A 20,476-nucleotide genomic window follows, 5' to 3' on the forward strand; every position below is an offset into this window, starting at 1 on the left:
TGGAAGGTAAACCTTGAAAACAGGCCATAATGTAACAAAGTAATCTACCTTAAAAATGCACTTATGTCAATGCTACACACAGTGCCTCAAGAAATGACGCTCCAGCACGGCACTATATCACATCTGATATTTCATGCTGTGTTGTACAAAAGATGCGGAATTCAACAACATAGTCAATAAAGGACATCCTGGTATTTATTATAATTTCTATGCCTTACATCATTTTCAAGTCAGGATGGCCGAGTGGTCTAAGGCGCTGCGTTAAGGTCGCAGTCTCCCCTGGAGGCGTGGGTTCAAATCCCACTTCTGACAAATGGTCTCGCTTCTTCGTTGGATATGTTTGTTGAAAGGTATTTGGAAACGAAGATCAGAGATGGATTTTATGTTAAGTTACAGAAGTTGTAATCACAAAGAAATTAATGCATTTAAATGCTCTCGACATACCATAAAATACAAACCACTTTTGACTTAATTTTTCAACTTTGGAAACGTATTGCTGCCAGAAGTGTTTAGGTTTTGTAAGTCCAAAACATGAGGTTGGAAGGTAAACCTTGAAAACAGGCCATAATGTAACAAAGTAATCTACCTTAAAATGCACTTATGTCAATGCTACACACAGTGCCTCAAGAAATGACGCTCCAGCACGGCACTATATCACATCTGATATTTCATGCTGTGTTGTACAAAAGATAAGGAATTCAACAACATAGTCAATAAAGGACATCCTGGTATTTATTATAATTTCAATGCCTTACATCATTTTCAAGTCAGGATGGCCGAGTAGTCTAAGGCGCTGCGTTAAGGTCGCAGTCTTCCCTGGAGGCGTGGGTTCAAATCCCACTTCTGACAAATGGTCTCGCTTCTTCGTTGGATATGTTGTTTGTTGAAAGGTATTTGGAAACGAAGATCAGAGATGGATTTTATGTTAAGTTACAGATGTTGTAATCACAAAGAAATTAATGCATTTAAATGCTCTCGACATACCATAAAATACAAACCACTTTTGACTTAATTTTTCAACTTTGGAAACGTATTGCTGCCAGAAGTGTTTAGGTTTTGTAAGTCCAAAACATGAGGTTGGAAGGTAAACCTTGAAAACAGGCCATAATGTAACAAAGTAATCTACCTTTAAAAATGCACTTATGTCAATGCTACACACAGTGCCTCAAGAAATGACGCTCCAGCACGGCACTATATCACATCTGATATTTCATGCTGTGTTGTACAAAAGATGCGGAATTCACCAACATAGTCAATAAAGGACATCCTGGTATTTATTATAATTTCAATGCCTTACATCGATTTTAAGTCAGGATGGCCGAGTGGTTTAAGGCGCTCCGTTAAGGTCGCAGTCTCCCCTGGAGGCGTGGGTTCAAATCCCACTTCTGACAAATGGTCTCGCTTCTTCGTTGGATATGTTTGTTGAAAGGTATTTGGAAACGAAGATCAGAGATGGATTTTATGTTAAGTTACAGAAGTTGTAATCACAAAGAAATTAATGCATTTAAATGCTCTCGACATACCATAAAATACAAACCACTTTTGACTTAATTTTTCAACTTTGGAAACGTATTGCTGCCAGAAGTGTTTAGGTTTTGTAAGTCCAAAAAATGACGTTGGAAGGTAAACCTTGAAAACAGGCCATAATGTAACAAAGTAATCTACCTTAAAAATGCACTTATGTCAATGCTACACACAGTGCCTCAAGAAATGACGCTCCAGCACGGCACTATATCACATCTGATATTTCATGCTGTGTTGTACAAAAGATGCGGAATTCAACAACATAGTCAATAAAGGACATCCTGGTATTTATTATAATTTCTATGCCTTACATCATTTTCAAGTCAGGATGGCCGAGTGGTCTAAGGCGCTGCGTTAAGGTCGCAGTCTCCCCTGGAGGCGTGGGTTCAAATCCCACTTCTGACAAATGGTCTCGCTTCTTCGTTGGATATGTTTGTTGAAAGGTATTTGGAAACGAAGATCAGAGATGGATTTTATGTTAAGTTACAGAAGTTGTAATCACAAAGAAATTAATGCATTTAAATGCTCTCGACATACCATAAAATACAAACCACTTTTGACTTAATTTTTCAACTTTGGAAACGTATTGCTGCCAGAAGTGTTTAGGTTTTGTAAGTCCAAAAAATGACGTTGGAAGGTAAACCTTAAAAAAAGGCCATAATGTAACAAAGTAATCTACCTTAAAAATGCACTTATGTCAATGCTACACACAGTGCCTCAAGAAATGACGCTCCAGCACGGCACTATATCACATCTGATATTTCATGCTGTGTTGTACAAAAGATAAGGAATTCAACAACATAGTCAATAAAGGACATCCTGGTATTTATTATAATTTCAATGCCTTACATCATTTTCAAGTCAGGATGGCCGAGTGGTCTAAGGCGCTGCGTTAAGGTCGCAGTCTTCCCTGGAGGCGTGGGTTCAAATCCCACTTCTGACAAATGGTCTCGCTTCTTCGTTGGATATGTTGTTTGTTGAAAGGTATTTGGAAACGAAGATCAGAGATGGATTTTATGTTAAGTTACAGATGTTGTAATCACAAAGAAATTAATGCATTTAAATGCTCTCGACATACCATAAAATACAAACCACTTTTGACTTAATTTTTCAACTTTGGAAACGTATTGCTGCCAGAAGTGTTTAGGTTTTGTAAGTCCAAAACATGAGGTGGGAAGGTAAACCTTGAAAACAGGCCATAATGTAACAAAGTAATCTACCTTAAAAATGCACTTATGTCAATGCTACACACAGTGCCTCAAGAAATGACGCTCCAGCACGGCACTATATCACATCTGATATTTCATGCTGTGTTGTACAAAATATGCGGAATTCACCAACATAGTCAATAAAGGACATCCTGGTATTTATTATAATTTCAATGCCTTACATCGATTTTAAGTCAGGATGGCCGAGTGGTCTAAGGCGCTGCGTTAAGGTCGCAGTCTCCCCTGGAGGCGTGGGTTCAAATCCCACTTCTGACAAATGGTCTCGCTTCTTCGTTGGATATGTTTGTTGAAAGGTATTTGGAAACGAAGATCAGAGATGGATTTTATGTTAAGTTACAGAAGTTGTAATCACAAAGAAATTAATGCATTTAAATGCTCTCGACATACCATAAAATACAAACCACTTTTGACTTAATTTTTCAACTTTGGAAACGTATTGCTGCCAGAAGTGTTTAGGTTTTGTAAGTCCAAAAAATGACGTTGGAAGGTAAACCTTAAAAAAAGGCCATAATGTAACAAAGTAATCTACCTTAAAAATGCACTTATGTCAATGCTACACACAGTGCCTCAAGAAATGACGCTCCAGCACGGCACTATATCACATCTGATATTTCATGCTGTGTTGTACAAAAGATAAGGAATTCAACAACATAGTCAATAAAGGACATCCTGGTATTTATTATAATTTCAATGCCTTACATCATTTTCAAGTCAGGATGGCCGAGTGGTCTAAGGCGCTGCGTTAAGGTTGCAGTCTTCCCTGGAGGCGTGGGTTCAAATCCCACTTCTGACAAATGGTCTCGCTTCTTCGTTGGATATGTTGTTTGTTGAAAGGTATTTGGAAACGAAGATCAGAGATGGATTTTATGTTAAGTTACAGATGTTGTAATCACAAAGAAATTAATGCATTTAAATGCTCTCGACATACCATAAAATACAAACCACTTTTGACTTAATTTTTCAACTTTGGAAACGTATTGCTGCCAGAAGTGTTTAGGTTTTGTAAGTCCAAAACATGAGGTTGGAAGGTAAACCTTGAAAACAGGCCATAATGTAACAAAGTAATCTACCTTAAAAATGCACTTATGTCAATGCTACACACAGTGCCTCAAGAAATGACGCTCCAGCACGGCACTATATCACATCTGATATTTCATGCTGTGTTGTACAAAAGATGCGGAATTCACCAACATAGTCAATAAAGGACATCCTGGTATTTATTATAATTTCAATGCCTTACATCGATTTTAAGTCAGGATGGCCGAGTGGTCTAAGGCGCTGCGTTAAGGTCGCAGTCTCCCCTGGAGGCGTGGGTTCAAATCCCACTTCTGACAAATGGTCTCGCTTCTTCGTTGGATATGTTTGTTGAAAGGTATTTGGAAACGAAGATCAGAGATGGATTTTATGTTAAGTTACAGAAGTTGTAATCACAAAGAAATTAATGCATTTAAATGCTCTCGACATACCATAAAATACAAACCACTTTTGACTTAATTTTTCAACTTTGGAAACGTATTGCTGCCAGAAGTGTTTAGGTTTTGTAAGTCCAAAACATGAGGTTGGAAGGTAAACCTTGAAAACAGGCCATAATGTAACAAAGTAATCTACCTTAAAAATGCACTTATGTCAATGCTACACACAGTGCCTCAAGAAATGACGCTCCAGCACGGCACTATATCACATCTGATATTTCATGCTGTGTTGTAGAAAAGATAAGGAATTCACCAACAGTCAATAAAGGACATCCTGGTATTTATTATAATTTCAATGCCTTACATCATTTTCAAGTGAGGATGGCCGAGTGGTCTAAGGCGCTGCGTTAAGGTCGCAGTCTCCCCTGGAGGCGTGGGTTCAAATCCGACTTCTGACAAATGGTCTCGCTTCTTCGTTGGATATGTTTGTTGAAAGGTATTTGGAAACGAAGATCAGAGATGGATTTTATGTTAAGTTACAGATGTTGTAATCACAAAGAAATTAATGCATTTAAATGCTCTCGACATACCATAAAATACAAACCACTTTTGACTTAATTTTTCAACTTTGGAAACGTATTGCTGCCAGAAGTGTTTAGGTTTTGTAAGTCCAAAACATGAGGTTGGAAGGTAAACCTTGAAAACAGGCCATAATGTAACAAAGTAATCTACCTTAAAAATGCACTTATGTCAATGCTACACACAGTGCCTCAAGAAATGACGCTCCAGCACGGCACTATATCACATCTGATATTTCATGCTGTGTTGTACAAAAGATGCGGAATTCAACAACATAGTCAATAAAGGACATCCTGGTATTTATTATAATTTCTATGCCTTACATCATTTTCAAGTCAGGATGGCCGAGTGGTCTAAGGCGCTGCGTTAAGGTCGCAGTCTCCCCTGGAGGCGTGGGTTCAAATCCCACTTCTGACAAATGGTCTCGCTTCTTCGTTGGATATGTTTGTTGAAAGGTATTTGGAAACGAAGATCAGAGATGGATTTTATGTTAAGTTACAGATGTTGTAATCACAAAGAAATTAATGCATTTAAATTCTCTCGACATACCATAAAATACAAACCACTTTTGACTTAATTTTTCAACTTTGGAAACGTATTGCTGCCAGAAGTGTTTAGGTTTTGTAAGTCCAAAACATGAGGTGGGAAGGTAAACCTTGAAAACAGGCCATAATGTAACAAAGTAATCTACCTTAAAAATGCACTTATGTCAATGCTACACACAGTGCCTCAAGAAATGACGCTCCAGCACGGCACTATATCACATCTGATATTTCATGCTGTGTTGTACAAAATATGCGGAATTCACCAACATAGTCAATAAAGGACATCCTGGTATTTATTATAATTTCAATGCCTTACATCGATTTTAAGTCAGGATGGCCGAGTGGTCTAAGGCGCTGCGTTAAGGTCGCAGTCTCCCCTGGAGGCGTGGGTTCAAATCCCACTTCTGACAAATGGTCTCGCTTCTTCGTTGGATATGTTTGTTGAAAGGTATTTGGAAACGAAGATCAGAGATGGATTTTATGTTAAGTTACAGAAGTTGTAATCACAAAGAAATTAATGCATTTAAATGCTCTCGACATACCATAAAATACAAACCACTTTTGACTTAATTTTTCAACTTTGGAAACGTATTGCTGCCAGAAGTGTTTAGGTTTTGTAAGTCCAAAAAATGACGTTGGAAGGTAAACCTTAAAAAAAGGCCATAATGTAACAAAGTAATCTACCTTAAAAATGCACTTATGTCAATGCTACACACAGTGCCTCAAGAAATGACGCTCCAGCACGGCACTATATCACATCTGATATTTCATGCTGTGTTGTACAAAAGATAAGGAATTCAACAACATAGTCAATAAAGGACATCCTGGTATTTATTATAATTTCAATGCCTTACATCATTTTCAAGTCAGGATGGCCGAGTGGTCTAAGGCGCTGCGTTAAGGTCGCAGTCTTCCCTGGAGGCGTGGGTTCAAATCCCACTTCTGACAAATGGTCTCGCTTCTTCGTTGGATATGTTGTTTGTTGAAAGGTATTTGGAAACGAAGATCAGAGATGGATTTTATGTTAAGTTACAGATGTTGTAATCACAAAGAAATTAATGCATTTAAATGCTCTCGACATACCATAAAATACAAACCACTTTTGACTTAATTTTTCAACTTTGGAAACGTATTGCTGCCAGAAGTGTTTAGGTTTTGTAAGTCCAAAACATGAGGTTGGAAGGTAAACCTTGAAAACAGGCCATAATGTAACAAAGTAATCTACCTTAAAAATGCACTTATGTCAATGCTACACACAGTGCCTCAAGAAATGACGCTCCAGCACGGCACTATATCACATCTGATATTTCATGCTGTGTTGTACAAAAGATGCGGAATTCACCAACATAGTCAATAAAGGACATCCTGGTATTTATTATAATTTCAATGCCTTACATCGATTTTAAGTCAGGATGGCCGAGTGGTCTAAGGCGCTGCGTTAAGGTCGCAGTCTCCCCTGGAGGCGTGGGTTCAAATCCCACTTCTGACAAATGGTCTCGCTTCTTCGTTGGATATGTTTGTTGAAAGGTATTTGGAAACGAAGATCAGAGATGGATTTTATGTTAAGTTACAGAAGTTGTAATCACAAAGAAATTAATGCATTTAAATGCTCTCGACATACCATAAAATACAAACCACTTTTGACTTAATTTTTCAACTTTGGAAACGTATTGCTGCCAGAAGTGTTTAGGTTTTGTAAGTCCAAAACATGAGGTTGGAAGGTAAACCTTGAAAACAGGCCATAATGTAACAAAGTAATCTACCTTAAAAATGCACTTATGTCAATGCTACACACAGTGCCTCAAGAAATGACGCTCCAGCACGGCACTATATCACATCTGATATTTCATGCTGTGTTGTAGAAAAGATAAGGAATTCACCAACAGTTAATAAAGGACATCCTGGTATTTATTATAATTTCAATGCCTTACATCATTTTCAAGTGAGGATGGCCGAGTGGTCTAAGGCGCTGCGTTAAGGTCGCAGTCTCCCCTGGAGGCGTGGGTTCAAATCCGACTTCTGACAAATGGTCTCGCTTCTTCGTTGGATATGTTTGTTGAAAGGTATTTGGAAACGAAGATCAGAGATGGATTTTATGTTAAGTTACAGATGTTGTAATCACAAAGAAATTAATGCATTTAAATGCTCTCGACATACCATAAAATACAAACCACTTTTGACTTAATTTTTCAACTTTGGAAACGTATTGCTGCCAGAAGTGTTTAGGTTTTGTAAGTCCAAAACATGAGGTTGGAAGGTAAACCTTGAAAACAGGCCATAATGTAACAAAGTAATCTACCTTAAAAATGCACTTATGTCAATGCTACACACAGTGCCTCAAGAAATGACGCTCCAGCACGGCACTATATCACATCTGATATTTCATGCTGTGTTGTACAAAAGATGCGGAATTCAACAACATAGTCAATAAAGGACATCCTGGTATTTATTATAATTTCTATGCCTTACATCATTTTCAAGTCAGGATGGCCGAGTGGTCTAAGGCGCTGCGTTAAGGTCGCAGTCTCCCCTGGAGGCGTGGGTTCAAATCCCACTTCTGACAAATGGTCTCGCTTCTTCGTTGGATATGTTTGTTGAAAGGTATTTGGAAACGAAGATCAGAGATGGATTTTATGTTAAGTTACAGAAGTTGTAATCACAAAGAAATTAATGCATTTAAATGCTCTCGACATACCATAAAATACAAACCACTTTTGACTTAATTTTTCAACTTTGGAAACGTATTGCTGCCAGAAGTGTTTAGGTTTTGTAAGTCCAAAAAATGACGTTGGAAGGTAAACCTTAAAAAAAGGCCATAATGTAACAAAGTAATCTACCTTAAAAATGCACTTATGTCAATGCTACACACAGTGCCTCAAGAAATGACGCTCCAGCACGGCACTATATCACATCTGATATTTCATGCTGTGTTGTACAAAAGATAAGGAATTCAACAACATAGTCAATAAAGGACATCCTGGTATTTATTATAATTTCAATGCCTTACATCATTTTCAAGTCAGGATGGCCGAGTGGTCTAAGGCGCTGCGTTAAGGTCGCAGTCTTCCCTGGAGGCGTGGGTTCAAATCCCACTTCTGACAAATGGTCTCGCTTCTTCGTTGGATATGTTGTTTGTTGAAAGGTATTTGGAAACGAAGATCAGAGATGGATTTTATGTTAAGTTACAGATGTTGTAATCACAAAGAAATTAATGCATTTAAATGCTCTCGACATACCATAAAATACAAACCACTTTTGACTTAATTTTTCAACTTTGGAAACGTATTGCTGCCAGAAGTGTTTAGGTTTTGTAAGTCCAAAACATGAGGTTGGAAGGTAAACCTTGAAAACAGGCCATAATGTAACAAAGTAATCTACCTTAAAAATGCACTTATGTCAATGCTACACACAGTGCCTCAAGAAATGACGCTCCAGCACGGCACTATATCACATCTGATATTTCATGCTGTGTTGTACAAAAGATGCGGAATTCACCAACATAGTCAATAAAGGACATCCTGGTATTTATTATAATTTCAATGCCTTACATCGATTTTAAGTCAGGATGGCCGAGTGGTCTAAGGCGCTGCGTTAAGGTCGCAGTCTCCCCTGGAGGCGTGGGTTCAAATCCCACTTCTGACAAATGGTCTCGCTTCTTCGTTGGATATGTTTGTTGAAAGGTATTTGGAAACGAAGATCAGAGATGGATTTTATGTTAAGTTACAGAAGTTGTAATCACAAAGAAATTAATGCATTTAAATGCTCTCGACATACCATAAAATACAAACCACTTTTGACTTAATTTTTCAACTTTGAAAACGTATTGCTGCCAGAAGTGTTTAGGTTTTGTAAGTCCAAAACATGAGGTTGGAAGGTAAACCTTGAAAACAGGCCATAATGTAACAAAGTAATCTACCTTAAAAATGCACTTATGTCAATGCTACACACAGTGCCTCAAGAAATGACGCTCCAGCACGGCACTATATCACATCTGATATTTCATGCTGTGTTGTAGAAAAGATAAGGAATTCACCAACAGTCAATAAAGGACATCCTGGTATTTATTATAATTTCAATGCCTTACATCATTTTCAAGTGAGGATGGCCGAGTGGTCTAAGGCGCTGCGTTAAGGTCGCAGTCTCCCCTGGAGGCGTGGGTTCAAATCCGACTTCTGACAAATGGTCTCGCTTCTTCGTTGGATATGTTTGTTGATAGGTATTTGGAAACGAAGATCAGAGATGGATTTTATGTTAAGTTACAGATGTTGTAATCACAAAGAAATTAATGCATTTAAATGCTCTCGACATACCATAAAATACAAACCACTTTTGACTTAATTTTTCAACTTTGGAAACGTATTGCTGCCAGAAGTGTTTAGGTTTTGTAAGTCCAAAACATGAGGTTGGAAGGTAAACCTTGAAAACAGGCCATAATGTAACAAAGTAATCTACCTTAAAAATGCACTTATGTCAATGCTACACACAGTGCCTCAAGAAATGACGCTCCAGCACGGCACTATATCACATCTGATATTTCATGCTGTGTTGTACAAAAGATGCGGAATTCAACAACATAGTCAATAAAGGACATCCTGGTATTTATTATAATTTCTATGCCTTACATCATTTTCAAGTCAGGATGGCCGAGTGGTCTAAGGCGCTGCGTTAAGGTCGCAGTCTCCCCTGGAGGCGTGGGTTCAAATCCCACTTCTGACAAATGGTCTCGCTTCTTCGTTGGATATGTTTGTTGAAAGGTATTTGGAAACGAAGATCAGAGATGGATTTTATGTTAAGTTACAGATGTTGTAATCACAAAGAAATTAATGCATTTAAATGCTCTCGACATACCATAAAATACAAACCACTTTTGACTTAATTTTTCAACTTTGGAAACGTATTGCTGCCAGAAGTGTTTAGGTTTTGTAAGTCCAAAACATGAGGTTGGAAGGTAAACCTTGAAAACAGGCCATAATGTAACAAAGTAATCTACCTTAAAAATGCACTTATGTCAATGCTACACACAGTGCCTCAAGAAATGACGCTCCAGCACGGCACTATATCACATCTGATATTTCATGCTGTGTTGTACAAAAGATGCGGAATTCAACAACATAGTCAATAAAGGACATCCTGGTATTTATTATAATTTCTATGCCTTACATCATTTTCAAGTCAGGATGGCCGAGTGGTCTAAGGCGCTGCGTTAAGGTCGCAGTCTCCCCTGGAGGCGTGGGTTCAAATCCCACTTCTGACAAATGGTCTCGCTTCTTCGTTGGATATGTTTGTTGAAAGGTATTTGGAAACGAAGATCAGAGATGGATTTTATGTTAAGTTACAGAAGTTGTAATCACAAAGAAATTAATGCATTTAAATGCTCTCGACATACCATAAAATACAAACCACTTTTGACTTAATTTTTCAACTTTGGAAACGTATTGCTGCCAGAAGTGTTTAGGTTTTGTAAGTCCAAAAAATGACGTTGGAAGGTAAACCTTAAAAAAAGGCCATAATGTAACAAAGTAATCTACCTTAAAAATGCACTTATGTCAATGCTACACACAGTGCCTCAAGAAATGACGCTCCAGCACGGCACTATATCACATCTGATATTTCATGCTGTGTTGTACAAAAGATAAGGAATTCAACAACATAGTCAATAAAGGACATCCTGGTATTTATTATAATTTCAATGCCTTACATCATTTTCAAGTCAGGATGGCCGAGTGGTCTAAGGCGCTGCGTTAAGGTCGCAGTCTTCCCTGGAGGCGTGGGTTCAAATCCCACTTCTGACAAATGGTCTCGCTTCTTCGTTGGATATGTTGTTTGTTGAAAGGTATTTGGAAACGAAGATCAGAGATGGATTTTATGTTAAGTTACAGATGTTGTAATCACAAAGAAATTAATGCATTTAAATGCTCTCGACATACCATAAAATACAAACCACTTTTGACTTAATTTTTCAACTTTGGAAACGTATTGCTGCCAGAAGTGTTTAGGTTTTGTAAGTCCAAAACATGAGGTTGGAAGGTAAACCTTGAAAACAGGCCATAATGTAACAAAGTAATCTACCTTAAAAATGCACTTATGTCAATGCTACACACAGTGCCTCAAGAAATGACGCTCCAGCACGGCACTATATCACATCTGATATTTCATGCTGTGTTGTAGAAAAGATAAGGAATTCACCAACAGTTAATAAAGGACATCCTGGTATTTATTATAATTTCAATGCCTTACATCATTTTCAAGTGAGGATGGCCGAGTGGTCTAAGGCGCTGCGTTAAGGTCGCAGTCTCCCCTGGAGGCGTGGGTTCAAATCCGACTTCTGACAAATGGTCTCGCTTCTTCGTTGGATATGTTTGTTGAAAGGTATTTGGAAACGAAGATCAGAGATGGATTTTATGTTAAGTTACAGATGTTGTAATCACAAAGAAATTAATGCATTTAAATGCTCTCGACATACCATAAAATACAAACCACTTTTGACTTAATTTTTCAACTTTGGAAACGTATTGCTGCCAGAAGTGTTTAGGTTTTGTAAGTCCAAAACATGAGGTTGGAAGGTAAACCTTGAAAACAGGCCATAATGTAACAAAGTAATCTACCTTAAAAATGCACTTATGTCAATGCTACACACAGTGCCTCAAGAAATGACGCTCCAGCACGGCACTATATCACATCTGATATTTCATGCTGTGTTGTACAAAAGATGCGGAATTCAACAACATAGTCAATAAAGGACATCCTGGTATTTATTATAATTTCTATGCCTTACATCATTTTCAAGTCAGGATGGCCGAGTGGTCTAAGGCGCTGCGTTAAGGTCGCAGTCTCCCCTGGAGGCGTGGGTTCAAATCCCACTTCTGACAAATGGTCTCGCTTCTTCGTTGGATATGTTTGTTGAAAGGTATTTGGAAACGAAGATCAGAGATGGATTTTATGTTAAGTTACAGAAGTTGTAATCACAAAGAAATTAATGCATTTAAATGCTCTCGACATACCATAAAATACAAACCACTTTTGACTTAATTTTTCAACTTTGGAAACGTATTGCTGCCAGAAGTGTTTAGGTTTTGTAAGTCCAAAAAATGACGTTGGAAGGTAAACCTTAAAAAAAGGCCATAATGTAACAAAGTAATCTACCTTAAAAATGCACTTATGTCAATGCTACACACAGTGCCTCAAGAAATGACGCTCCAGCACGGCACTATATCACATCTGATATTTCATGCTGTGTTGTACAAAAGATAAGGAATTCAACAACATAGTCAATAAAGGACATCCTGGTATTTATTATAATTTCAATGCCTTACATCATTTTCAAGTCAGGATGGCCGAGTGGTCTAAGGCGCTGCGTTAAGGTCGCAGTCTTCCCTGGAGGCGTGGGTTCAAATCCCACTTCTGACAAATGGTCTCGCTTCTTCGTTGGATATGTTGTTTGTTGAAAGGTATTTGGAAACGAAGATCAGAGATGGATTTTATGTTAAGTTACAGATGTTGTAATCACAAAGAAATTAATGCATTTAAATGCTCTCGACATACCATAAAATACAAACCACTTTTGACTTAATTTTTCAACTTTGGAAACGTATTGCTGCCAGAAGTGTTTAGGTTTTGTAAGTCCAAAACATGAGGTTGGAAGGTAAACCTTGAAAACAGGCCATAATGTAACAAAGTAATCTACCTTAAAAATGCACTTATGTCAATGCTACACACAGTGCCTCAAGAAATGACGCTCCAGCACGGCACTATATCACATCTGATATTTCATGCTGTGTTGTACAAAAGATGCGGAATTCACCAACATAGTCAATAAAGGACATCCTGGTATTTATTATAATTTCAATGCCTTACATCGATTTTAAGTCAGGATGGCCGAGTGGTCTAAGGCGCTGCGTTAAGGTCGCAGTCTCCCCTGGAGGCGTGGGTTCAAATCCCACTTCTGACAAATGGTCTCGCTTCTTCGTTGGATATGTTTGTTGAAAGGTATTTGGAAACGAAGATCAGAGATGGATTTTATGTTAAGTTACAGAAGTTGTAATCACAAAGAAATTAATGCATTTAAATGCTCTCGACATACCATAAAATACAAACCACTTTTGACTTAATTTTTCAACTTTGGAAACGTATTGCTGCCAGAAGTGTTTAGGTTTTGTAAGTCCAAAACATGAGGTTGGAAGGTAAACCTTGAAAACAGGCCATAATGTAACAAAGTAATCTACCTTAAAAATGCACTTATGTCAATGCTACACACAGTGCCTCAAGAAATGACGCTCCAGCACGGCACTATATCACATCTGATATTTCATGCTGTGTTGTAGAAAAGATAAGGAATTCACCAACAGTCAATAAAGGACATCCTGGTATTTATTATAATTTCAATGCCTTACATCATTTTCAAGTGAGGATGGCCGAGTGGTCTAAGGCGCTGCGTTAAGGTCGCAGTCTCCCCTGGAGGCGTGGGTTCAAATCCGACTTCTGACAAATGGTCTCGCTTCTTCGTTGGATATGTTTGTTGATAGGTATTTGGAAACGAAGATCAGAGATGGATTTTATGTTAAGTTACAGATGTTGTAATCACAAAGAAATTAATGCATTTAAATGCTCTCGACATACCATAAAATACAAACCACTTTTGACTTAATTTTTCAACTTTGGAAACGTATTGCTGCCAGAAGTGTTTAGGTTTTGTAAGTCCAAAACATGAGGTTGGAAGGTAAACCTTGAAAACAGGCCATAATGTAACAAAGTAATCTACCTTAAAAATGCACTTATGTCAATGCTACACACAGTGCCTCAAGAAATGACGCTCCAGCACGGCACTATATCACATCTGATATTTCATGCTGTGTTGTACAAAAGATGCGGAATTCAACAACATAGTCAATAAAGGACATCCTGGTATTTATTATAATTTCTATGCCTTACATCATTTTCAAGTCAGGATGGCCGAGTGGTCTAAGGCGCTGCGTTAAGGTCGCAGTCTCCCCTGGAGGCGTGGGTTCAAATCCCACTTCTGACAAATGGTCTCGCTTCTTCGTTGGATATGTTTGTTGAAAGGTATTTGGAAACGAAGATCAGAGATGGATTTTATGTTAAGTTACAGATGTTGTAATCACAAAGAAATTAATGCATTTAAATGCTCTCGACATACCATAAAATACAAACCACTTTTGACTTAATTTTTCAACTTTGGAAACGTATTGCTGCCAGAAGTGTTTAGGTTTTGTAAGTCCAAAACATGAGGTTGGAAGGTAAACCTTGAAAACAGGCCATAATGTAACAAAGTAATCTACCTTAAAAATGCACTTATGTCAATGCTACACACAGTGCCTCAAGAAATGACGCTCCAGCACGGCACTATATCACATCTGATATTTCATGCTGTGTTGTACAAAAGATGCGGAATTCAACAACATAGTCAATAAAGGACATCCTGGTATTTATTATAATTTCTATGCCTTACATCATTTTCAAGTCAGGATGGCCGAGTGGTCTAAGGCGCTGCGTTAAGGTCGCAGTCTCCCCTGGAGGCGTGGGTTCAAATCCCACTTCTGACAAATGGTCTCGCTTCTTCGTTGGATATGTTTGTTGAAAGGTATTTGGAAACGAAGATCAGAGATGGATTTTATGTTAAGTTACAGAAGTTGTAATCACAAAGAAATTAATGCATTTAAATGCTCTCGACATACCATAAAATACAAACCACTTTTGACTTAATTTTTCAACTTTGGAAACGTATTGCTGCCAGAAGTGTTTAGGTTTTGTAAGTCCAAAAAATGACGTTGGAAGGTAAACCTTAAAAAAAGGCCATAATGTAACAAAGTAATCTACCTTAAAAATGCACTTATGTCAATGCTACACACAGTGCCTCAAGAAATGACGCTCCAGCACGGCACTATATCACATCTGATATTTCATGCTGTGTTGTACAAAAGATAAGGAATTCAACAACATAGTCAATAAAGGACATCCTGGTATTTATTATAATTTCAATGCCTTACATCATTTTCAAGTCAGGATGGCCGAGTGGTCTAAGGCGCTGCGTTAAGGTCGCAGTCTTCCCTGGAGGCGTGGGTTCAAATCCCACTTCTGACAAATGGTCTCGCTTCTTCGTTGGATATGTTGTTTGTTGAAAGGTATTTGGAAACGAAGATCAGAGATGGATTTTATGTTAAGTTACAGATGTTGTAATCACAAAGAAATTAATGCATTTAAATGCTCTCGACATACCATAAAATACAAACCACTTTTGACTTAATTTTTCAACTTTGGAAACGTATTGCTGCCAGAAGTGTTTAGGTTTTGTAAGTCCAAAACATGAGGTTGGAAGGTAAACCTTGAAAACAGGCCATAATGTAACAAAGTAATCTACCTTAAAAATGCACTTATGTCAATGCTACACACAGTGCCTCAAGAAATGACGCTCCAGCACGGCACTATATCACATCTGATATTTCATGCTGTGTTGTACAAAAGATGCGGAATTCAACAACATAGTCAATAAAGGACATCCTGGTATTTATTATAATTTCTATGCCTTACATCATTTTCAAGTCAGGATGGCCGAGTGGTCTAAGGCGCTGCGTTAAGGTCGCAGTCTCCCCTGGAGGCGTGGGTTCAAATCCCACTTCTGACAAATGGTCTCGCTTCTTCGTTGGATATGTTTGTTGAAAGGTATTTGGAAACGAAGATCAGAGATGGATTTTATGTTAAGTTACAGAAGTTGTAATCACAAAGAAATTAATGCATTTAAATGCTCTCGACATACCATAAAATACAAACCACTTTTGACTTAATTTTTCAACTTTGGAAACGTATTGCTGCCAGAAGTGTTTAGGTTTTGTAAGTCCAAAAAATGACGTTGGAAGGTAAACCTTAAAAAAAGGCCATAATGTAACAAAGTAATCTACCTTAAAAATGCACTTATGTCAATGCTACACACAGTGCCTCAAGAAATGACGCTCCAGCACGGCACTATATCACATCTGATATTTCATGCTGTGTTGTACAAAAGATAAGGAATTCAACAACATAGTCAATAAAGGACATCCTGGTATTTATTATAATTTCAATGCCTTACATCATTTTCAAGTCAGGATGGCCGAGTGGTCTAAGGCGCTGCGTTAAGGTCGCAGTCTTCCCTGGAGGCGTGGGTTCAAATCCCACTTCTGACAAATGGTCTCGCTTCTTCGTTGGATATGTTGTTTGTTGAAAGGTATTTGGAAACGAAGATCAGAGATGGATTTTATGTTAAGTTACAGATGTTGTAATCACAAAGAAATTAATGCATTTAAATGCTCTCGACATACCATAAAATACAAACCACTTTTGACTTAATTTTTCAACTTTGGAAACGTATTGCTGCCAGAAGTGTTTAGGTTTTGTAAGTCCAAAACATGAGGTTGGAAGGTAAACCTTGAAAACAGGCCATAATGTAACAAAGTAATCTACCTTAAAAATGCACTTATGTCAATGCTACACACAGTGCCTCAAGAAATGACGCTCCAGCACGGCACTATATCACATCTGATATTTCATGCTGTGTTGTAGAAAAGATAAGGAATTCACCAACAGTCAATAAAGGACATCCTGGTATTTATTATAATTTCAATGCCTTACATCATTTTCAAGTGAGGATGGCCGAGTGGTCTAAGGCGCTGCGTTAAGGTCGCAGTCTCCCCTGGAGGCGTGGGTTCAAATCCGACTTCTGACAAATGGTCTCGCTTCTTCGTTGGATATGTTTGTTGAAAGGTATTTGGAAACGAAGATCAGAGATGGATTTTATGTTAAGTTACAGATGTTGTAATCACAAAGAAATTAATGCATTTAAATGCTCTCGACATACCATAAAATACAAACCACTTTTGACTTAATTTTTCAACTTTGGAAACGTATTGCTGCCAGAAGTGTTTAGGTTTTGTAAGTCCAAAACATGAGGTTGGAAGGTAAACCTTGAAAACAGGCCATAATGTAACAAAGTAATCTACCTTAAAAATGCACTTATGTCAATGCTACACACAGTGCCTCAAGAAATGACGCTCCAGCACGGCACTATATCACATCTGATATTTCATGCTGTGTTGTACAAAAGATGCGGAATTCAACAACATAGTCAATAAAGGACATCCTGGTATTTATTATAATTTCTATGCCTTACATCATTTTCAAGTCAGGATGGCCGAGTGGTCTAAGGCGCTGCGTTAAGGTCGCAGTCTCCCCTGGAGGCGTGGGTTCAAATCCCACTTCTGACAAATGGTCTCGCTTCTTCGTTGGATATGTTTGTTGAAAGGTATTTGGAAACGAAGATCAGAGATGGATTTTATGTTAAGTTACAGAAGTTGTAATCACAAAGAAATTAATGCATTTAAATGCTCTCGACATACCATAAAATACAAACCACTTTTGACTTAATTTTTCAACTTTGGAAACGTATTGCTGCCAGAAGTGTTTAGGTTTTGTAAGTCCAAAAAATGACGTTGGAAGGTAAACCTTAAAAAAGGCCATAATGTAACAAAGTAATCTACCTTAAAAATGCACTTATGTCAATGCTACACACAGTGCCTCAAGAAATGACGCTCCAGCACGGCACTATATCACATCTGATATTTCATGCTGTGTTGTACAAAAGATAAGGAATTCAACAACATAGTCAATAAAGGACATCCTGGTATTTATTATAATTTCAATGCCTTACATCATTTTCAAGTCAGGATGGCCGAGTGGTCTAAGGCGCTGCGTTAAGGTCGCAGTCTTCCCTGGAGGCGTGGGTTCAAATCCCACTTCTGACAAATGGTCTCGCTTCTTCGTTGGATATGTTGTTTGTTGAAAGGTATTTGGAAACGAAGATCAGAGATGGATTTTATGTTAAGTTACAGATGTTGTAATCACAAAGAAATTAATGCATTTAAATGCTCTCGACATACCATAAAATACAAACCACTTTTGACTTAATTTTTCAACTTTGGAAACGTATTGCTGCCAGAAGTGTTTAGGTTTTGTAAGTCCAAAACATGAGGTTGGAAGGTAAACCTTGAAAACAGGCCATAATGTAACAAAGTAATCTACCTTAAAAATGCACTTATGTCAATGCTACACACAGTGCCTCAAGAAATGACGCTCCAGCACGGCACTATATCACATCTGATATTTCATGCTGTGTTGTACAAAAGATGCGGAATTCACCAACATAGTCAATAAAGGACATCCTGGTATTTATTATAATTTCAATGCCTTACATCGATTTTAAGTCAGGATGGCCGAGTGGTCTAAGGCGCTGCGTTAAGGTCGCAGTCTCCCCTGGAGGCGTGGGTTCAAATCCCACTTCTGACAAATGGTCTCGCTTCTTCGTTGGATATGTTTGTTGAAAGGTATTTGGAAACGAAGATCAGAGATGGATTTTATGTTAAGTTACAGAAGTTGTAATCACAAAGAAATTAATGCATTTAAATGCTCTCGACATACCATAAAATACAAACCACTTTTGACTTAATTTTTCAACTTTGGAAACGTATTGCTGCCAGAAGTGTTTAGGTTTTGTAAGTCCAAAACATGAGGTTGGAAGGTAAACCTTGAAAACAGGCCATAATGTAACAAAGTAATCTACCTTAAAAATGCACTTATGTCAATGCTACACACAGTGCCTCAAGAAATGACGCTCCAGCACGGCACTATATCACATCTGATATTTCATGCTGTGTTGTAGAAAAGATAAGGAATTCACCAACATAGTCAATAAAGGACATCCTGGTATTTATTATAATTTAAATGCCTTACATCATTTTTAAGTCAGGATGGCCGAGTGGTCTAAGGCGCTGCGTTAAGGTCGCAGTCTCCCCTGGAGGCGTGGGTTCAAATCCCACTTCTGACAAATGCTCTCGCTTCTTCGTTGGATATGTTGTTTGTTGAAAGGTATTTGGAAACGAAGATCAGAGATGGATTTTATGTTAAGTTACAGATGTTGTAATCACAAAGAAATTAATGCATTTAAATGCTCTCGACATACCATAAAATACAAACCACTTTTGACTTAATTTTTCAACTTTGGAAACGTATTGCTGCCAGAAGTGTTTAGGTTTTGTAAGTCCAAAACATGAGGTTGGAAGGTAAACCTTGAAAACAGGCCATAATGTAACAAAGTAATCTACCTTAAAAATGCACTTATGTCAATGCTACACACAGTGCCTCAAGAAATGACGCTCCAGCACGGCACTATATCACATCTGATATTTCATGCTGTGTTGTACAAAAGATAAGGAATTCACCAACATAGTCAATAAAGGACATCCTGGTATTTATTATAATTTCAATGCCTTACATCATTTTTAAGTCAGGATGGCCGAGTGGTCTAAGGCGCTGCGTTAAGGTCGCAGTCTCCCCTGGAGGCGTGGTTTCAAATCCCACTTCTGACAAATGCTCTCGCTTCTTCGTTGGATATGTTTGTTGAAAGGTATTTGGAAACGAAGATCAGAGATGGATTTTATGTTAAGTTACAGATGGTGTAATCACAAAGAAATTAATGCATTTAAATGCTCTCGACATACCATGAAATACAAACCACTTTTGACTTAATTTTTCAACTTTGGAAACGTATTGCTGCCAGAAGTGTTTAGGTTTTGTAAGTCCAAAAAATGACGTTGGAAGGTAAACCTGGAAAAAAGGCCATAATGTAACAAAGTAATCTACCTTAAAAATGCACTTATGTCAATGCTACACAAAGTGCCTCAAGAAATGACACTCCAGCACAGCACGATATCAAATCTGATATTTCATGCTGTGTTGTACAAAAGATAAGGAATTCAACAACATAGTCAATAATGGACATCCTGGTATTTATTATAATTTCAATGCCTTACATGATTTTCAAGTCAGGATGGCCGAGTGGTCTAAGGCGCTGCGTTAAGGTCGCAGTCTCCCCTCGAGGCGTGGGTTCAAATCCGACTTCTGACAAATGGACTCGCTTCTTTGTTGGATATGTTTGTTGAAAGGTATTTGGAAACGAAGATCAGAGATGGATTTTATGTTAAGTTACAGAAGTTGTAATCACAAAGAAATTAATGCATTTAAATGCTCTCGACATACCATAAAATACAAACCACTTTTGACTTAATTTTTCAACTTTGGAAACGTATTGCTGCCAGAAGTGTTTAGGTTTTGTAAGTCCAAAAAATGACGTTGGAAGGTAAAC

General features: G+C 37.9%; 31 non-coding genes across 31 annotated transcripts; all 31 read left to right on the forward strand.

Moving 5' to 3' along the window:
* Positions 1–229: 229 nt before the first annotated feature.
* On the forward strand, positions 230–312 carry trnal-aag (transfer RNA leucine (anticodon AAG)). The gene has a single exon. It is a non-coding gene; the product is annotated as a tRNA-Leu (tRNA).
* A 454-nt stretch (positions 313–766) lies between these two features.
* Positions 767–849, forward strand: trnal-aag (transfer RNA leucine (anticodon AAG)). Its single transcript has one exon. It is a non-coding gene; the product is annotated as a tRNA-Leu (tRNA).
* Positions 850–1,308: 459 nt separating this feature from the next.
* trnal-aag (transfer RNA leucine (anticodon AAG)) lies at positions 1,309–1,391 on the forward strand. The gene has a single exon. It is a non-coding gene; the product is annotated as a tRNA-Leu (tRNA).
* Positions 1,392–1,846: 455 nt separating this feature from the next.
* On the forward strand, positions 1,847–1,929 carry trnal-aag (transfer RNA leucine (anticodon AAG)). The gene has a single exon. It is a non-coding gene; the product is annotated as a tRNA-Leu (tRNA).
* A 455-nt stretch (positions 1,930–2,384) lies between these two features.
* trnal-aag (transfer RNA leucine (anticodon AAG)) lies at positions 2,385–2,467 on the forward strand. Its single transcript has one exon. It is a non-coding gene; the product is annotated as a tRNA-Leu (tRNA).
* A 458-nt stretch (positions 2,468–2,925) lies between these two features.
* Positions 2,926–3,008, forward strand: trnal-aag (transfer RNA leucine (anticodon AAG)). The gene has a single exon. It is a non-coding gene; the product is annotated as a tRNA-Leu (tRNA).
* Positions 3,009–3,463: 455 nt separating this feature from the next.
* On the forward strand, positions 3,464–3,546 carry trnal-aag (transfer RNA leucine (anticodon AAG)). Its single transcript has one exon. It is a non-coding gene; the product is annotated as a tRNA-Leu (tRNA).
* Positions 3,547–4,004: 458 nt separating this feature from the next.
* On the forward strand, positions 4,005–4,087 carry trnal-aag (transfer RNA leucine (anticodon AAG)). Its single transcript has one exon. It is a non-coding gene; the product is annotated as a tRNA-Leu (tRNA).
* Positions 4,088–5,078: 991 nt separating this feature from the next.
* trnal-aag (transfer RNA leucine (anticodon AAG)) lies at positions 5,079–5,161 on the forward strand. The gene has a single exon. It is a non-coding gene; the product is annotated as a tRNA-Leu (tRNA).
* Positions 5,162–5,616: 455 nt separating this feature from the next.
* trnal-aag (transfer RNA leucine (anticodon AAG)) lies at positions 5,617–5,699 on the forward strand. The gene has a single exon. It is a non-coding gene; the product is annotated as a tRNA-Leu (tRNA).
* Positions 5,700–6,154: 455 nt separating this feature from the next.
* Positions 6,155–6,237, forward strand: trnal-aag (transfer RNA leucine (anticodon AAG)). Its single transcript has one exon. It is a non-coding gene; the product is annotated as a tRNA-Leu (tRNA).
* A 458-nt stretch (positions 6,238–6,695) lies between these two features.
* On the forward strand, positions 6,696–6,778 carry trnal-aag (transfer RNA leucine (anticodon AAG)). The gene has a single exon. It is a non-coding gene; the product is annotated as a tRNA-Leu (tRNA).
* A 991-nt stretch (positions 6,779–7,769) lies between these two features.
* Positions 7,770–7,852, forward strand: trnal-aag (transfer RNA leucine (anticodon AAG)). Its single transcript has one exon. It is a non-coding gene; the product is annotated as a tRNA-Leu (tRNA).
* Positions 7,853–8,307: 455 nt separating this feature from the next.
* Positions 8,308–8,390, forward strand: trnal-aag (transfer RNA leucine (anticodon AAG)). Its single transcript has one exon. It is a non-coding gene; the product is annotated as a tRNA-Leu (tRNA).
* Positions 8,391–8,848: 458 nt separating this feature from the next.
* trnal-aag (transfer RNA leucine (anticodon AAG)) lies at positions 8,849–8,931 on the forward strand. Its single transcript has one exon. It is a non-coding gene; the product is annotated as a tRNA-Leu (tRNA).
* Positions 8,932–9,922: 991 nt separating this feature from the next.
* trnal-aag (transfer RNA leucine (anticodon AAG)) lies at positions 9,923–10,005 on the forward strand. Its single transcript has one exon. It is a non-coding gene; the product is annotated as a tRNA-Leu (tRNA).
* A 455-nt stretch (positions 10,006–10,460) lies between these two features.
* trnal-aag (transfer RNA leucine (anticodon AAG)) lies at positions 10,461–10,543 on the forward strand. The gene has a single exon. It is a non-coding gene; the product is annotated as a tRNA-Leu (tRNA).
* A 455-nt stretch (positions 10,544–10,998) lies between these two features.
* On the forward strand, positions 10,999–11,081 carry trnal-aag (transfer RNA leucine (anticodon AAG)). Its single transcript has one exon. It is a non-coding gene; the product is annotated as a tRNA-Leu (tRNA).
* A 994-nt stretch (positions 11,082–12,075) lies between these two features.
* On the forward strand, positions 12,076–12,158 carry trnal-aag (transfer RNA leucine (anticodon AAG)). Its single transcript has one exon. It is a non-coding gene; the product is annotated as a tRNA-Leu (tRNA).
* Positions 12,159–12,613: 455 nt separating this feature from the next.
* trnal-aag (transfer RNA leucine (anticodon AAG)) lies at positions 12,614–12,696 on the forward strand. The gene has a single exon. It is a non-coding gene; the product is annotated as a tRNA-Leu (tRNA).
* Positions 12,697–13,154: 458 nt separating this feature from the next.
* On the forward strand, positions 13,155–13,237 carry trnal-aag (transfer RNA leucine (anticodon AAG)). Its single transcript has one exon. It is a non-coding gene; the product is annotated as a tRNA-Leu (tRNA).
* A 991-nt stretch (positions 13,238–14,228) lies between these two features.
* trnal-aag (transfer RNA leucine (anticodon AAG)) lies at positions 14,229–14,311 on the forward strand. Its single transcript has one exon. It is a non-coding gene; the product is annotated as a tRNA-Leu (tRNA).
* Positions 14,312–14,766: 455 nt separating this feature from the next.
* Positions 14,767–14,849, forward strand: trnal-aag (transfer RNA leucine (anticodon AAG)). The gene has a single exon. It is a non-coding gene; the product is annotated as a tRNA-Leu (tRNA).
* Positions 14,850–15,304: 455 nt separating this feature from the next.
* Positions 15,305–15,387, forward strand: trnal-aag (transfer RNA leucine (anticodon AAG)). The gene has a single exon. It is a non-coding gene; the product is annotated as a tRNA-Leu (tRNA).
* A 458-nt stretch (positions 15,388–15,845) lies between these two features.
* On the forward strand, positions 15,846–15,928 carry trnal-aag (transfer RNA leucine (anticodon AAG)). The gene has a single exon. It is a non-coding gene; the product is annotated as a tRNA-Leu (tRNA).
* Positions 15,929–16,383: 455 nt separating this feature from the next.
* Positions 16,384–16,466, forward strand: trnal-aag (transfer RNA leucine (anticodon AAG)). Its single transcript has one exon. It is a non-coding gene; the product is annotated as a tRNA-Leu (tRNA).
* A 994-nt stretch (positions 16,467–17,460) lies between these two features.
* trnal-aag (transfer RNA leucine (anticodon AAG)) lies at positions 17,461–17,543 on the forward strand. Its single transcript has one exon. It is a non-coding gene; the product is annotated as a tRNA-Leu (tRNA).
* A 454-nt stretch (positions 17,544–17,997) lies between these two features.
* On the forward strand, positions 17,998–18,080 carry trnal-aag (transfer RNA leucine (anticodon AAG)). Its single transcript has one exon. It is a non-coding gene; the product is annotated as a tRNA-Leu (tRNA).
* A 458-nt stretch (positions 18,081–18,538) lies between these two features.
* On the forward strand, positions 18,539–18,621 carry trnal-aag (transfer RNA leucine (anticodon AAG)). Its single transcript has one exon. It is a non-coding gene; the product is annotated as a tRNA-Leu (tRNA).
* A 455-nt stretch (positions 18,622–19,076) lies between these two features.
* trnal-aag (transfer RNA leucine (anticodon AAG)) lies at positions 19,077–19,159 on the forward strand. Its single transcript has one exon. It is a non-coding gene; the product is annotated as a tRNA-Leu (tRNA).
* A 458-nt stretch (positions 19,160–19,617) lies between these two features.
* trnal-aag (transfer RNA leucine (anticodon AAG)) lies at positions 19,618–19,700 on the forward strand. Its single transcript has one exon. It is a non-coding gene; the product is annotated as a tRNA-Leu (tRNA).
* Positions 19,701–20,476: the final 776 nt, after the last annotated feature.

Source organism: Pungitius pungitius, chromosome 5 (genome assembly GCF_949316345.1).
Source record: "Pungitius pungitius chromosome 5, fPunPun2.1, whole genome shotgun sequence".
Classification (NCBI taxonomy): Eukaryota; Metazoa; Chordata; class Actinopteri; order Perciformes; family Gasterosteidae; genus Pungitius; species Pungitius pungitius.